Source organism: Pelodiscus sinensis, chromosome 21 (genome assembly GCF_052426305.1).
Source record: "Pelodiscus sinensis isolate ZL-2025 chromosome 21, ASM5242630v1, whole genome shotgun sequence".
In the NCBI taxonomy this organism is placed as follows: Eukaryota; Metazoa; Chordata; order Testudines; family Trionychidae; genus Pelodiscus; species Pelodiscus sinensis.
This window is the reverse complement of record NC_143072.1, coordinates 12,872,716-12,885,299: the sequence shown is the minus strand read 5'-3', so window position 1 is coordinate 12,885,299 and position 12,584 is coordinate 12,872,716.

Here is a 12,584-nt window from a genome sequence, read left to right as displayed (position 1 = left end):
TTGAAACATCCCAGCTGACTGTGGGTCTCAAGCACCCATTGTAGCACTAGAGAAGATGAGGCGCAAAGAGCTGAGCAAGCCGCTTTTTTGTGTGCCCATTCTGCCATGCGTAGGGCGTTGTTTTCAGAGGTGTGACACGCACACAGCTCATGTCGTCTTTGTGGCTCAGCGCTTCTGCAAATCGGGACTGGGACGTTTCAAGGTGGGCAGCCAAAAACTCTCAGATGAGTGAATGCTTAAAAAGTTCAGGCCTTTGTGATCTGTCCATTGTCACTCAATAACAAAGCCAAGTATGGAACTCAAGTCTTCTCACTTCCATGCCACACCATACTGGGATACTATGACTATGCCTAAGGACCATCCAATGTTGCCATTATGAGGAAAAAATGCTGATAAGTGATTCTGCCACGAGGGTTGGATTCTGTACTTGGCTCTGCCACATCTTCCCAGGTGATCTTGAGCAAGTCACTTAACATTGCTATGCCTCCCCCAGAGTTGCCACTTCTCGTGATTATGTTATGAGTCTCACAATATTTGGTGTTTTTCTTTATGCCTCAAATCCTACAGAAAATGTGGGAGTTTCAGACTGTCTTTACAAATAGAGTTTCTAGCTCTCGTGGGTGCAGAAAAAAGCTTGAAAACATGACCAGAGTGTCATGACCCTAAGCACCCCAAAACAGAACGCAAACAAAAGGAACCCCGATCTCATTATTTTGGAGAGATGCCTCATGAGTTTTGAATCATTAGGCCTGTCAATACTTGATTTGCTATATTAGAGGACTGGGAGGCCCAGTTAATTCTCGTAAAGTGCTTTGAGATCCTCAGATGAAAAGTACACTATTACAGAAGTCCAAAGTATCATTGAAATTTGGCCATTTGTCCCACAGCCCCAAAAAAAAGCAACATCATGATGCTTGTATTAGTGTGTGATGACATGAAGGATACGATGTGGCTGAGTCATCTAGTTGCTGACAGTCCTAACCGGGGTTCCCTCCGCCTGATGAGCAGGCTACAATAACTGCAGAATACAGCACCTTGTGCCTCCTCAGGGTTCAAGGGAGTCGGTAATTGCACCTGCCGCCTATGAACTACATCGTGGCTGTTACTTTAAAAGCCACAAGTCAAAGTTTTCATACTTGCATATAAAGCCCTTCATAAACTTACTAGGCTCTCCACACCTCAGTGATCATGTCTGACATCTCTGCCAGGAAGGTCTGCTCAGTTGGTCAGGTCTGCTCTTAGGTCCCAATCCACAGCCAGGATTTCACCCCATGTCTTTATTCTTAATCCCTGGAAAGCACTGAACACATTTATAGCTCAATATAAACATGTACTGCTAAGTATTCATAAATGGACACGAGGAGGAAATTCCTGCCTCGTGTTGCATTATTAATTATTATTATTATTTTATTGTATTTGCATTACCTTAAGGCCCAAGACCCCCATTTTGCTTGGCTCTGTACAAACACGGAGTTGTGTTACTGGAAGCTCCTTCATTTTCAGTTTTTAATAAATCCCAGGTTTTACAAAAAGTATTATTCGCTTTTTTTTCCAATTTTCACCCTACATTTCAATCATCCAAATACATAAAACATAACATGTTTTATTAGGAAAATACAACACACTGCATGAGATATATGTGTTACGATAATACAATAGTCTGTGTAGACACACAGAGCTTCCTGCTCAAGTAAGACTTTGTAGTAGTCCAGAAGATACACAGAATAAAAAAACCAGGCGTGCACACAAACTCGGAAGTACACGCGCATCTGAACACATTGATGAACCTCATACCCAACAAAGACGCATTTCAAGCTGGTAGCAGATAAAAGATAAAAGATTTGACATTAAAATGGCAAGAAAACAAAAATCGGCATCGGAATACATTTCAGAACACAAGGAAGTATTTGAAAATTTCAAACTAACAGAAACAGGAGAATAGGAAGAAGTTGAGTGTATACATAGCAAATCTGTAGCCCCATTATGTGGGTTCCGTATTAACAGTAGTGTTTCAGATAAGGACTAGCACGTGTCATTTTCATTTATATGATGACAGTGTCTACAGAGTCCAATCACATCAGGGCTCCCTTATACTAGGTTCTATAAAAACAGAACACAAGACAAACTCCCTGTCCCAGAGAGCTTACAGTCTAATTTAAGACACAGTAAAACACTGAGTGCAACAGGCAAACAGAAGTCACAGGGAAGGGAGAAAACTGTCAGGAAATATTTGATTAGATAGACCAGCTAGATGCAGAGTTAGGGCATGATCCTGCAAATATGTGCTTAAATTTATACCCAAGTGAATGGGATTGCATACAGTAGTAAAGTGGAATCATAAGTGTTGGAAAATTGAGGTCATAGATGAATTTCAGTTTTTAATTAATTAATAAGCAATGAGGTCAACCTATCTCTCTATATATTTTAGAAGTTTGTGTCTGTCTGTGTGCACGTCTGTTTGCTCAAGAACTCCTAAATGGTACGAGCTAGCACCACCAAATTTGGTATGTAGCTTCCTCTTCTCCTAAGTTAAAGTAGAGTCAGGGCTTGGTTGTGCCAGGACAATCAGCAGCCTGGGGAAAGGGATTGTATGCCATAACATGCTAAGGGAGGGACACGATACTGAGAGTGGTCACGGGGGGGGGGGGATGGGACAATAAGCCCTCAGGGGAGAGCTGTGGTGCAGTGTCCAGTGGGGCCAGCCATACCACCAAGGGAGTAGCCAGCAGACTGGCTAAGTAGCCTTCCTGCAGACTGGGTAAGTAGCCTCCCTGCTCCAAACCCTTTGCCTCCCTCCTGGCCTTTGGGGTGAAGAAAAAAGGCTCTGGCGGCCAGGAGGGAGGGGTTAGGATGAGAAAATGCCCCTGGCAGCTGCAGGGGGAGGACTGGGAGGAGAAAAAAGGCCCATGCTAGATGGGACCCGCGGGACCCGCCCACCCTGAGCCCCTTCTAACCCCCAACCCTCTCAAACACTCCCCCCCTCCACTCCCAGCCTCCTGCAGTGCCCCCCCCATCCCAGAAGCCACCCCCCATACCGCCAGCTCCCTGCACTGAGGACCCGGGCAACGCTGGCTAAGTATGCTAGTATTAACATAAATCCAAGCCATCTACATCCACTGACAGTTTCCCAGAGACACTGTGGTAGAAACGAGGCCGAAGCAGAGATTTGAAAGAGGACAAGACGGCAGCTTCGTGAACTGATACCTGCAGGCAGTCCCGAGGGGCAACATGGAAGAAATCACAAAGGTGCTGGGGGGGAGATGGGAACACACCAAGGATGGAGACATTGTGGACTGAGCTGTCTTTAAGGGACATGGGTTTTCTTTTTCCTGTTGTAAAACTATCCTCCCCTCCTCTGACTGTGAGGCAGGACTGCAGCTTGATTCTCAATGCTTGGACTTGAAGGCTGCTGTAAAAAAATGCTGCTAAATTTGGGTTGAATGAATTGCTGTTCTACTTTGCAAAAATAATACTAAAAAATAGCTTCTAGCTACTACTGCAACTGGTGTTGATAAATAGCTACACATAACATAACACGTATGTAATCATTTATATATATGGGACAGATTCTCCATGGGGGTAAATTATCATAGCTCCGCCAATGTATGCAACCTGTGGATCTGTCCTGTGCTGTGCAAACACTGACTTATTGAGGTCAGAGCATGAAAGTGATAAACAAATACCACGTTGCAGAGAAATTCATTCCACACAGAAAATATTTCAACTCAGATTGTACTACTTGTATTGTCAGCTCTTTAGGACTGAGGGACCCGGCAGTGCAATTAAGCACATGTGTAACGATCTATAATTAATACTCAACAAATAAACCCTGGTAACATCATTGGTAGGTGGATAAGAAATATCCTTACTCTTATTTTACAGGTAGGGGAACTGAGGCAGAGAAGTCAAGTCATTCAACAAGATCTACCAGGGCTGGCCCTACTATGAGGCGAACTGAGGTGGCCAACTCAGGTGCCAGACTGTGGGGGGCGCCACTAGGACCCAGAGTGTAGAAAATTGTGTCTGCTGCTGGTGCATAGGTAGATAGCAGAGCAGTACCATGAGAGGAGCAGAACAGGAAGAAGGCAGAATTGACACCTTTCAAAGTTTTGGCCCAAGTGAGGGGGCATGGGAGAGTCATTTGAGCTCCCCACATAAGGTGCCAAAATGTTGTGGGCTGGCCCTGAGGTCTACGCAGCAAATGGCCAGTGGTAGGATTAGCAGTCAAGCCGAGCTGATCACCAGTCCACCAGATCAGACAGCCTTCCGGAGCAATTTGTACATTAAGGTTTTAACTTGGAGGAAGCTACAAAGGCTGGTTAATGAACGTTTGTCTCCAGATTCCACCCCTGACACAGATGCAACCCCAGTGACTTGAGACTGCATAAAGAACAGCTGAGAACAGAGAATAACCCGAGAAGTCGAGGCTGCTGCTTGTTCTGAATGAATACCTGGCTACAGACAGTTACAAACAACCAGAAGACTTGCAAGATTCCAATGTATATTCAGTAGTTCCCCCAGAAAGGCCTAATAACCCTGATTATGCCTACACTGTTAAAATAACTCCAAAGCATTCAAATGTCTGGCTTTGTTAATTCCCGTGGCCTGGGAGAAGAGGTCGTCTCTTCGCATCTTCTCTCCTCTCATCTTGCGCGTGGTAAATGGCTTGTGACATATTAAAGGAATATTCTGAATCGGCTCTGACTCGGAGGCTTGTTTTGATTGGCTGCGTAATCAGCCCTTAACTTCAGCAGGAAGGAGAGAGTCATGCTGATGCCTTGACTCCCCTAGCATCCTGCAATGCCTTTTTGCTGGGGAAACAAACAACAAACCTGTCAAAGACACTGCAGAGAGAGAGAGAGAGAGAGAGAGAGAGAGAGAGAGTGTGTGTGTGTGTGTGTGTGTGTGTGTGTGTGTGTGTGTGTGTGTGTGTCTGCCTTAAATTAATTTGTTGATACCACCATATTATATCTATTGTGACATTTCCTGGTCACCCCATTCATGGATCAGGACTCAACTCGGGTCCAGTGTGGTACACACATGGAAGAAAAAGAGTCACCCTGCCCCAAACAGCTTACAATCTAATACCTTGCGCAGAGCCAGGGCACTGCAGAGGGAAATGTTTTGCCCACTGCTGCAACACAGCCACGCATTTAAGCATCTTGGTGGCAGCTCTAGAGCCTGAGAACAAGGGACTTTCAAGAATACGGGACTATTGTTTATTGGCTGTTTATCAGTCCTTTGCAGCCAGAATTCAAAGGGGGATAGGTTGGAAGCCCAAGAAATGGTCCGTTAACAGAAAAGAGGGGACATGAGCGACGGACTCGAGAGACCCTGTTCGTTTGTGGAGGGACCTGAATATCCAGAATAGACACCGGAGGCACCAGAGGTAACTTCTTAATCATAGTTTCCAAGGCCAGAATGTACCACTGTGACCATCTCATTTGGCCTCTTGTAGGACACAGCCCTGAGAGCCCCAAAAATCCCTAGAGTAGATCTTTTAAGAAAACTTTTGTATTCACTGATGAGCTGTTTCATGTGCCCCCGACTCCCCTCTGAAGGTGGGTTAGCACATCTGGCCTCTGTGTGCCAAATTTCACCAGGAATTAGAAGGGACTGTGCCATCCCCGGCTCTCCAAGCAGGGTGTTGTGAGGAAGCCAGCTGTAGCTTCCCCATTGATAGCTCCACATCGCCCACTCACTGAAGAAGGCACAATGCCGTACCACACAGTGTGGACTGGGGGAAGCTGATCAGCAAGGGAGTGGAAAATGGCAGCCAAGGAAACATGAGGCTGAAAGGACTCTCCACTGCTTGTGGAGTTTCCTCCTGGACAGCAGTAGGTCCCCACAGTGAATTTTACAACAGCCTCTTCCAAACAGGTTCCAGTTTTCCCTGTTTATTTTCCATAGCAGATTCCTTTCCGTTTGCTCCGTGCATCACAAAAGAAGATGGTTGTGCTTGCTTTTCACAACCTGATCCAAGAAGTTCCTGGAAGTTTTTTCCACTGGCTATGGTGGGCTTTAGCTCAGGTTCCTAGTCTCTGGTTTAAAATTATCGCCATGTGTTTCCAGCATCTGAGGTGCTGTGGAGCTCCTCAGCTCCAGCTTCCCACCATTGCACCGGTCACATTCACCCTCTCAGCTGCCCTGCCAGGAACTAATATGCCCCACGGGCTGCTCCAGGCAGTATTCTTTCTCCTCCAGGGCATCAGTATGTGATGACCCCTGAAGAACGGACTCTTGTCATGTCTATACCCTTGTCAGGAGAAAACCTGCTGAGCAGATAGTGGATGGAAACAAGAACATTAAAATGCATTGGGAGGACACTCCAGCTCAGAGGGTTTGCTCAGACAGTGCCAGTTAGAAACCACAGCCCAGCTGATCCTAATCTCAGATGGGCAGCCCCACAGACGTGCACAGAGTCACGTGGTTTATATTGATCTGGAACAGCTGCTAAGGTACGTAATACAAGATCAGTGTCAGAATCAGAGAGGGTCCAGACAACCACATAGAGACAGATACACACAGAGGAAAATTCCCTCCTGTGAAGAAGGCCTATCTGTCCCTTACCCCTCTCCCTAGAGGTAGCCCCTTGAATAACATACGGTGCAAAATTCCAAAGTTCAGATAAATGTAACAGACCGATCTCCTGCTTGGTGGGTTCTCCCAACCTTATGGAGACCATCAGAAGTGACTGAAGACAAGCTAGAAGACCAGGAAGTAGAGAACATCGTAAGCGGGATGTGAAAGGCCAGGGTTCCGCCATTCTGTCACCCCCGCATGCCCCCAGAGATTGTACCTTATTTTACATCCCTTTTCCATACCCCCACAGTATTCAGTGGCCGTATGTAGAATAAGTCTCTGCCCCCTGCCCATGTATGGTATTCCAGCAGCCCAAAATTACAGTGCTGAGTTCTTATACAAGTGACTTGCACCAGTGCATTTCCAGCATGCTAAGGTGGATAACCCTGTGGTTCCATGTACCAGAACTCCATTAGCAATCCATTGGTTTTGTCCTTTGGCGGCTTACTTGTTTATCACAAGATACGTGTTGCTTTGACCTTGGCACTCATGTTAACTCTTATGCTTCCTGCTACTGCTGGGACCCATTAGGCCTCAAGCATATTGCAAAGCCTATTACTGCATTTTAGTCTTCCCAACCTGTGTCACAGCTTTAATGTAAACAACCATAAGCATCCTAGCTCCCCTCTATAATATACGTTAACACCAGCATGAACATTCCAAGATCAGGTTGGTGATCAAGGTCAACAGGGCTGTCTCTGTGCCTGACGCGAGGGTTGGTTACCCTGAAGACAGTAAGAAAACTGTATGAATGGTGTTTTCAGGTGCTCCTGGTTCTACTTTCCTGCCTTCTTGAGTTCCCTACCTGTCCCCATTACAACTTCAAAGGACTTTCCCTCTGTCCATCTTACGTCAGTAACTTTAGTTCTCAGGCATGTCACAGAACCCTGGGTGCCACTTGCCAGGCATCTCATGTCGTAGTGCTATAGCAGGTCACTACCACACTCACTAGTGCTACATGCCTGTCAGTGACAAACATTACACTGGAGCTTGAAAACTGGGCTCTTGTGAGACCCGGCTGAGCACTCGAGGAACAGGCCTCTAGCACAACCGTCTCTGCAAATGCCCAGCTACATTCGCATGCTGATGTTATGTAGTCATCAGAAACTATTATCTTCTCACCCCAGATCCAGCGGGTTGGCCTTACAGGTTTCCCAAGAGGCTGAAGCACTAATTAATTTGCTTGGCACATCATCTCATTAACATATTTTGGGAACATTAAGGAGTCCTGTGTTGAGGGTAGCTTTCCTATCTAATCTATCTGCCCACTTCTGATCTATCTGCTTGGTTACCTCCAGGATTTATTTTCTGTATCTAATCCATCTGCATGCACTTCCTATCTTTCTAAGCATTTAAACTTTGCTCGTTATTGTGGGGTTTGAATTCCTCATGGAGGACTTTTTCATAACTGTTCCAGTCGGAACATGCATTTTATGGACACATTTTTAAAAAATTCACCAGGAATGATAACTCTGAAACCCGCAGAGTGCCACAGAACAGAGCAATGGCCAGAGTACAACCCTGAGGTTAACACCGTTGGGCATCAGCCTGGCTATGGGACAAGCTTGAAGCTGTGTGTTGCAACTTCTTTGATCCCCCTGCTTGATTCTTTGGTACAATCAGGGAGTGTCACATCCAAGCACCACAATGTGATGAGGAGCCAATGCCAAAACAACGGCATTTGTAGCAGCTTCTCCCAAAGTGAGCTGGGGTTTGCTGCGTGAGAGACATGTCCAGCCAGACAGGACACTCCTGGAAATCCCCCAGTCGCATGCTGCGGCATGAGGAGGAATGTCCCTTCTTGTCACCGTGGACGGCATGCAAGCTAGCACGTTATGTGAGGATGCCAGTTGATGTTAGGCTTCTTAATGAGACCACCCCCTTGTGCCAGGATTGATCCACAACCGCAGGGGGCCTCTCGGCTGTGGATGGCAGCAGCCCTCCCCGGAGCTGTGATAGTGGTAGCCGGTGGCGTGGGATGCTGAAACATTTTGCTCTGATCCAAGCTTCTAGACTTCACACAGCTGGAAAAGGGAGCCAGGAGAGCAATGACACTCTGCATGTACCTAGCGCTATTCCTCCAAGCCTTCCAAAGCTGGGCGGGTTCCAGCCCTATGTTACAGGGGAGGGAAACTGAGGCACAGAGAAGTGATGTGACTTCTCCAGGGAGTCAGTGGCCCGGCTGGGATTCCCGATTCACAGTCTCCGGCTTATTCCTGCGTTGCCTCCATCCCTATACATGGCCTGGGCCAGGCTGGAGTGATATACACCTAACTGGGTTAGTAGTGCTAATGCTCTCAAATCTCTCTCCTTCCTGGGCCGCTGATAAGTGACTAGTAAGATAGCTGCCAGTACTGCAGCCCAAAGCTGCACTGAGGCAGGAGAACACAGGGCAAGCTAGAAAAGGCATCGCCGGCTCCACTTGCCTGGCATGGGAACACCAGCTCCTGCCTCCCTACAGGGCACAGGGCAATTGCATTGAGCAGACTCCATTTCAGAGCTGCCCCCAACGGCACCTGGAAAATGTGCACCCGTCTCCTACCATCCCTGCATGCCCCTCTCTGGGCCTGCCTCCACCACTGAAGACAAGAGAAAGAGTCTCGTTGAGTTCAGGCTCTTCTGGTCGCCCCTAGCACCCAAACTTGGTTCTTTCAGATGAGTCTTACTGACACACAGAGACTTTCCCTGTCTGCCGGAGACCGGTGATGGCTGGAAATCACGACGTGCAATGGCTGCCTGATGGCCTATGAGAAATAAATCAGGCAGGTTCTGGGCTTGCTTCCTTGCGCTCAGCGGCTCACATCACCCACGTCGGCCTTGCTGAGGGGCTGCCTCTCTCTCCTCGGAGAGGACTGAATTTGCGTGGGAACCGGCCTGCTCTCTCAGCTCCAGCGCTGGCCTCTCCCTCATCTGAGGCACTTTGCAGAAGGGGAAGGCCTTCTCCTGTGAAAGGTGGGGCAGGGGAGGAAGGGGGTGGGAAGGCGGGGGAGTGTGTCCCAGCTCAGCCTGTAGAACAGGGGCGAGCAATAATTTTTGCAGGGGGGCCATGTCACTAATTGTGGGTAGTGGTCATGGGCTGGCTCCTGGCCCCCTGGGAAAAGGGTGGGGCCTCAGGCAGAAGGGGTGGGGCCTCAAGCGAAAGGGGCAGTTCCTTCTAGGCACTGCGTGCCCCTGGGAGGGGGAGGGAGCCCCCAGCCGCTCTGGACAGCGAATGACTTTGCACATTCCCCACCCCTGGATCTCGATTGACCCGGGAGTGGGAGCACGGCAGGGCAGCCGTGGGCCGGATCAAATAGCTTGGTGGGCCGGATGTGGCCCACGGGCCGTACGTATCTTGCTCACCCCTGCAGTAAACAAACTGACCCTTCCATTTTGGCTGCTGCCGAGCTACACACAGACGCCCCTCCACCCCCACGTTCATGTTCTAATGTAAGAAATTCCATTTGCGCTCACGGCACAGCGATGAATATTGCAATTTAAGCCAGACTCAAATCCACACCAGGGAGCAGGATCTGGCGCTGGATCTAGAGTTCGACCCCCCCCCCCCCCTCACGTTGGCTTGGGTCCATCTCTAGATCCCGGGCTTGATTCCTCACTCGGTTACTCCAAGTAGGTGCTGGTGTAACCACGGTAACCAAGCCTGACAGGCCCCCAGTCTGGCTGCTGTGCATGGCAGATGCATTCAAGGCGGAAAGGAAAAAGGCTCCAGAAAGCATCCTGCAAATTAGGGGCCGCATCCGTCACTGGAGACAGGAGGCAATGGAGGGGGCAGGGAAAGAGGAAAACGCCAGACGGCCGCTGTCAGGGATTGAATCGGAACGTCCCGCTTGTCTGCAGATTAATCGGGCTTTGCGCTGGGATGGGGCCTTTCATCAGACGATTTCAAAGCACTTCACAGGCATAAATGAATGCGAGCTTCCTGCCAGCCCCCTGAGGGCTTTATCACTTATCACAATTTTACAGAGAGGGGCCGTGCTTTCTCCAAAGCTGTGCAGCAGGAGACAGCACACCGCAGCCCTCGCTCCCAGACCCATGCTCTGACCACTAGACTCCTCTCTCCCACCAGGAATCTGCCTCATTCCCACCGTGAGACCCAGTCAGGCTGGAGAGATTGTTGGCTCTAGTGTTCTAATCTGCACCTGGAGCTAGTTAATTACCGCCCTTTTCTGCTGAATGCCGATGTTGGTGTTGCTCTGCTGGAGTATATGGGCCTTGCGTAGCTAAAAAGTAGCTCATGCCCCCCAGCCTTGTGTGTGCAGGTGGCGGAGTCTCCCTCAATGCGCTGGAGGTTGGTTCTGGCAGAAACCACCAGGATCGGAGACCTGGACTATGACGGGGGGACTGGGTGGATCCCCGAGTGCTCGTTCAGTGCATGGGGCTCTCCACACTCAGAACTCCCCTGCGCGTACTCCAGGAAGTAAAGGTGGCCTTGTCGCAGCCCACTCTCAATTTCTTGCAGCAAGTCCTGTGAGAGGATATGCCCTCCCCCCATGCAAACCCTCCAGCCCTTTTTCTCAGGTCCCTGTTCCATGCCCCTCCCCCACCCCGGCCTCCCAGGCCCTGGACCCCCAGCTGGCTGCAGGATCTGCAGCCAGTCTGTTTCTGAACCACGCCCAGAGACCATTTGTACATGCTCATGCTCCACATGCTGCATTTCCTCACCCTCGTGTCCCATTCCGATACCAAATGGCCGGACTATTTAACACCTGCAGAGGGTGAGGAACCACGGTGGGCCAGTGTGTATTCCACTGTGATCCCACAGCCCATTGGGGATATAAGTTGATGCCTCCTCCACAGAACCGTGAGCATAGGCATGTACCTGGCATGGTTCACCCCATCCCCAACACCTGCCCATTCTGCAGCGTGAAGGAGAACGTGGTACATTCCCCACGCCTACCTCGAATGCCCTAGGTTGCAGCCCCTTTTCTGCCTCCTCCAGAGCCTCCTGCTGAAGTTCTGGTTGCACTTTTCCCCACAAAGTCGCGAGACCGCCTCGTCAGTCTCCTCCTGCCCCTGGTGAAAGCTGCCATCTATAATACCAGAAACCAGCTTGAAAGGCTGTTTGCTTAAAAAGCATTAAGAGAGTGTATGCTCAAGATAAAACTCTGCAAGGCCTTTGGTTAAACTGAGAAAGAAAGAAAGAAAGAAAGAAAGAAAGAAAGAAAGAAAGAAAGAAAGAAAGAAAGAAAGAAAGAAAGAAAGAAAGAAAGAAAGAAAGAAAGAAAGAAAGAAAGAAAGAAAGAAAGAAAGAAAGAAAATAGGATTATTTTAGCCCCCCTTGGCAGCTCTGTGTGTGTGTGTGTGTATGTGTGTACGTGTACAATGATAGGGACAGCAGAGTACACAGGCAAAGGAGGGGGAGTGTGTGTGTGTGTGTGCACAGATAGGGACAGCAGAAGCGGGGGATGGGGCGAGGCAGAGCTCAAAGACGCTGATGCTTATCATGGCTGGTTTACATCCTTTGATTTGGGGCTGTGCTGGCAGGAGCGGAAGGGGATTTCTTTTGCGCCAAATCTATTGCAGTGACTCGCATGGTCTGCCATCCCTGGGAGGGGTGGGGGGTGGGAGAAGCCAGCACTGAGGGAGATGTAAGAAGCATTCTCCCCTTTCTTCATGTGTGCTTGGAATCAGAAGGAATTATGCAAAACTCTCCAGGGGAGAGTAGCCCCGATGGGCAGCTGAGAGCGAGCCACAAGGAAAGCAAGAGACATTCCCACCGACAGGTGAAATTAGGGTAATTAGCTGTTGTGTCTTGGAAAGCCTAACACCGCATTTACTAACCCAGACCCCGCTGCCGTCATCCCCATGAGTAGACCCCCGTGCTCATCCTGAGCCCAGTTGTGGCTCTGATCAGGGTCTGCCGATGGAGATCCATCCACTGGATTGGGACCTGGAGGAATGCAGCGATCTATGTGGAAGTCCTGCCCATGCTGGGAAATGAAGTACCGGAGATACCCATGGACATCCCTAATAGCTGTTCTGAGGCACCGACTCATCCCACT